This window comes from Nyctereutes procyonoides, unplaced genomic scaffold (genome assembly GCF_905146905.1).
Source record: "Nyctereutes procyonoides isolate TBG_1078 unplaced genomic scaffold, NYPRO_anot_genome, whole genome shotgun sequence".
NCBI lineage: Eukaryota > Metazoa > Chordata > Mammalia > Carnivora > Canidae > Nyctereutes > Nyctereutes procyonoides.
Genome location: NW_026575121.1, coordinates 12,061,673 through 12,066,833, shown reverse-complemented (window position 1 = coordinate 12,066,833; position 5,161 = coordinate 12,061,673). Strand labels below are relative to the sequence as shown.

Sequence of the window (5,161 nt, the reverse complement as noted above, 5' to 3'; positions counted from 1 at the left end):
TTAGAGACTCAGATTTATAAAAGACGTAGGCCCTGTCCCCACTATATGGAATACATTGTGTGGATTTTGAATTTTTAGTCCTCTTAGAAGGATATTCTCCAAGTGTTTCATTTGGCTAAGTCCTCTAAGAAAAGTGGAGCAAGTCTTTACAGGCTCTCCCTGAATCACTAGAGCCACTCTAGAGCTGACTTTACTTTTTAGAATGGATGATAAGGTTATTTTCTTTCCTTTTTTTAAAGGTTATTTTTCTTTAAAATAGGCAATTGAAATTTCTTTTGAGAAAGATTTTTTTTAGTTAAAAAGGTTCACAGTACAGAATTTAAACTCTCATCAGATTATGACAGATATTTTTCAGATCTATTCATTATTACAACATGATCCATGAATATAAACCAAATATATATTAAGACAATCTATAAACATGTCTAATTATTAACTGTTTGTATATTTGAGATTGCCTATTTTCTGATCTATGAAGTATAACACTTCAATTAATACTTGTAGGATAGAGGATTTTGTCAGATGTGTTTCAAATTCTATTTCTGTTATGCAATAAGGACCCTGAAATTCTAATTCATTTGATCTAAAATAAACTCTATTCTCTGTTATCTGTTAACAAATGACCATCAGTAAACATTTGGCAAACGTTACTTAAAACTATACACTATTCTATTTACAAAATAATCCATGCAAAATACTTAATAGCTTTTATTTGTAGGTATTTGTTGCATATGTGTAGGTAGAAGATATTCACATACATACTTACTTTTTTGTGTTACAAGAGTTTGAAGCAATTTGAAACAAATAATAGGGGAGTTTGGGTGAGTCTCTTGTTAGGCATCTGTCTTCAGCTTAGGTCATGATCCTACAGTCCTGGGAACGAGCCCCACACTGGATTCTATGTTGAGGGGGAGTCTGTTTTTCCCTCTGCCCCTCACCCTGCTTGTGCTTGCTCGCTCTCTCCCTCAAAAAAATAAATAAAATCTTTAAAAAAAGGAAACAAATAATGAACAAAGACTAAACATTACTAGATGGAGGATTCATGTCTACATATGGTAGGAAAGCTTTTATATTACTAACTCTCCAACAGATTAAAATCTGGAAACATATTTTCTAAAAATGTATTTGCAGCAATTGAAGAATGAATAAATGCAGGTGAAAAATAGTAAAACAAAATCTTAAAAAGGGGAATTGCAATGAGTGATAATTTGTGTTCATGAGCGTTCATTTTCCTCCTGAAGGCAACTTCCCACATGAGGTTGGCAAAACATAACAGAAAAGTTTCAATTTCACCAACTCTAGGAGTCAGAGGATAGAGTAGAGGAGCACCAGAGTGGTTGGAAAATGAGGTGAAGTCTTTTAAAGCAGGAAGCTATGCAGTGGGGAAACTCCTAAATCTGAAACTCCATCCCAAAGCTTGGCTGGTTTTTGAACTTTACGTATGTAGGGAAGACTTCAACAAGTCCAGTGGAAAGTGAGTGGGAAAGTTGTAAACACTGTGGACGGGAGATTTCATCTGCTGCCTATTACAGAGGAAAGAGTTTGGAATTTGAGACCAGTCAAGGAGTCTACTTGTTAAAACAAAAATCAATATCCTTTGATGTGTTTATTGAGAAGATCCTGTGATCTTTTACACTTTATTCTATTAATATGCAAATATTGATTTGCATGTATTCAATAATCTTTGCATCCCAGGGGTAACTTAGTTGATCATGATATATGATCCTTTTAATGTGCTGTTGAAAAGTAGGTTTACTAATATTTTTGTTGAGAATTTTAACACATATATTCACCAGGGATATTGGTGCATAGTTTTCTTTTAGCTGGATAGATAGATAGATAGATAGATAGATAGATAGATAGATGATAGATAGATGATAGATATATAGATATATAGATAGAATCTTTATCTGGGAGCCACAGCAACGCAAGATGGCAGCTACCACGGGCTCGGCCTCATCCCCTACCTGGCCCCAATGCCTCGGCTCTGTTCTGGAAAACACCCAGAAATGGCTCAAGCCTCAATCTGAACTCAGGAGTAAAAGTCCCTCGCAATTTTCGACTGTTAGAAGAACTGGAAGAAGGCCATAAAGGAGTAGGAGATGGCTCAGTTAGCTGGGGTCTAGAAGATGATGAAGACATGACACTTACAAGATGGACAGGGATGATAATTGGGCCTCCAAGAACAATTTATGAAAACTGAATATACAGCCTTAAAATAGAATGTGGACCTAAATACCCAGAAGCACCCCCCTTTGTAAGATTTGTAACAGAATTTAATATGAATGGAGTCAATAGTTCTAATGGAGTGGTGGACCCAAGAACCATATCCATGCTAGCAAAATGGCAGAATTCATATAGCATCAAAGTTGTCCTGCAAGAGCTCCGGCGCCTAATGATGTCTAAAGAAAGCATGAAACTCCCTTAGCCCCCCGAAGGATAGTGTTACAGCAATTAATCAAAAAGAGAAACCACCCTCCCCTCCCACCCCATTCAATCTAAGCAGTCATTTTCCATAGTAGTACATTTTCTAGATACGTCTTGTAGACATCAAAAGTACTGGAAAGGAAGCTCCCATTCAAAGGCAATTTATCTTAAGATACTGTAAATGATACTAATTTTTTGTCCATTTGAAATATATAAGTTGTGCTATAACAAATCATCCTGTCAAGTGTAATGACTGTCCACATAGTTGAACTTCTGGGATCAAGAAAGTATATTTAAATTGATTCCCATCATAACCGGTGGGGCACATCTAACTCAACTGTGAAAAGGCACATCACACAATCACCTTGCTGCTGATTACATGGCCTTCGGTCTCTGCCTTCTCCCCTTCTCCTCCTGCTGGCTCCCTCCCTCCCTCCCTGCCCCCACCCACCCCTCCATCCCTGCAACAGCCCTCCAGCTTGGGGTGGCTTGCTAGAATAGGCATGAAGGTTTCAGGTCGCAGCCTGTGGGACTACTGCTGGGTGTGCAGGGGTGCTCCAGCTGCACCCCTGGTTTCTTTTCTTAAGTCTTAAATGATGCCCTCCCCCCTCCAAGCCATCATCCTTTCTCCACTTCCCATGACCACCCTCGGCCAAAACATAGATTGTAACCCCCTCTGCTCCCCTGTGAAATTGGCCTTTGGTGAGGGATTCAGGGCTTTCCCCATATTCTCTCCCCTACCTTAATCGAGGGGTGCTACTTTTTCCTTCCTCCTCAAGTCCCTTTTTGCACCATCACCACCCAATACTTCCTTGCTTTGGCCAGAAGCCATCAGGTAAGGTTGGAAAGAGTCTCTGACTTCCCTCGTTTAGTTTGGAACCACATTTACTCACTCTCCACCAGCCTGGGAATGAATATTGGGTCCTCAGACCTGCCACCCTCTGCTGTCATCATCAGCTGATGCCGTTTTTTTAGCTCAGGTTTTGATAAAGTGAAAAGAACAGTCACCAGGGGTACTCAGACCTGCCAGCTCTCAAAGTGCTTGGTGGTAAAATTTGGAGAAAGGCTACAGAAGACACTTGTAAGCACACACGATCCCTCTGAATGAATTTTCTTTTCCTGTAATTGCTTTTGCTTTTAACAATTGAAGAAGTTTTAAACAGGGTTCTCATGTGGTCATCTTATAATCCATTTGGGTCTAGTTTGGAATCTGACAACTGGAACGAAAAGAACCTTGGATTCGGTGCATACTTTGGTTTTGGTGCTGCTGTGTCTCATGTTCCTCAGCAGGGATCGAGAAAGAACTCAGTGTGCACAGCAGATCCCCAAAATTGGCGGGCTTGACAAATTGCTGCATCTTTCCACTTTTCTGTTCAGGACCACTAAATGCTGAGATGTGGATGCATACTGAAATAAAAGCGATTCATTGTGTTCCACAAAAAAAAAAAAAAAGAATCTTTATCTGGCTTTGGAATCAAGGTAATGTTGATCCTGTAAAATAAGTCTGAAGTGTTCCCTTCTTTTCATATTTTGGAAGAGTTTGAGATGGATTGGCATTAATTTAAATTTTTCCTTAAATGTAGAAATCATCAGTGAAACCATCTGGTCCTGGGCTTTTCTGTTGTTATTGGGAGGTTTTTGGTTACTGTTTCAGTCTCCTTTCTCATTAATGATCTGTTCAGATTTCCTATTTCTTAGATTTTTTTTTTGGTAGATTATACATTTCTAGTATTTATTCATTTCTTCTATATTAACTGCTTTGTTCGTGCTCCTACTAGCATCTCATGTTCCTTTGTGTCTGTGATGTGAATTGTAATGTTTCCTCTTTCATTTCTAATTTTCCTTATTTGAGTCTTCTTTTTTCCTTGTTTAATGGAGCTAAAGTTTTTTTTTTTTAATTTTTATTTATTTATGATAGTCACAGAGAGAGAGAGAGAGGCAGAGACACAGGCAGAGGGAGAAGCAGGCTCCATGCACCGGGAGCCCGATGTGGGATTTGATCCCGGGTCTCCAGGATCGCGCCCTGGGCCAAAGGCAGGTGCCAAACCACTGCGCCACCCAGGGATCCCTAAAGTTTTATCCAATATGTTTGTCTTTCAAAAACCAAATCTTAGTTTCAATGATTTTTCTTCTATTATGTTTCTGGTCTATTTAATTTCTGCTCTACTCTTTATTATATTTTTCCTATTGTTAACTTTGGACTTAGATAGTTCCTAATTTTCTAATTTCTTTATATATAAACTTAAGTTGTTTATCTGATATCTTCTTTTTATTAGTGTATGCATAAATTTTGCTATAAATTTTCCTCTTAGAATTGCTTTTACTGCATCCTATAATTTTTGAAATGTTCTTTTTATTTTCAATAGTCTCAAGATTCTGATTTTCCCTTTACCTTCCCTTTGACCCATTATTTGTTGAGGAATGTGTTAATTTCATTGTTATATCTGAACACTTCCATTTTCCTCCTGTCATTGCTTTATAGATCCATACCATTTTATTTATATTATTTCAATCTTTTCATATTTGTTAAGGCTTGTTTTGTGGTTCAACATTTGATCTCTCCTGGAGAGCATTCTGTGTGTGTTTGAGAAAAGTGAGTTTTTTTGCTGGTATTGGATCAAATGCTTTCTACATGTCTGTTAGGTCCATTTGGTCCATAGTGCTATTCAAGTCTGCTGTTTCCTTATTAACTTTATGTCTAGGTATTATATTCTGTGTTGAGATTGGGATATTG

The 5,161-nt window shown here is 37.9% G+C and overlaps 1 pseudogene; it reads left to right on the top strand.

The window, feature by feature from the left end:
• The first annotated feature begins 1,932 nt into the window (after nt 1–1,932).
• On the top strand, nt 1,933–2,458 carry LOC129516667 (ubiquitin-conjugating enzyme E2 variant 1-like; annotated as a pseudogene).
• The last annotated feature ends 2,703 nt before the right edge of the window (nt 2,459–5,161 follow it).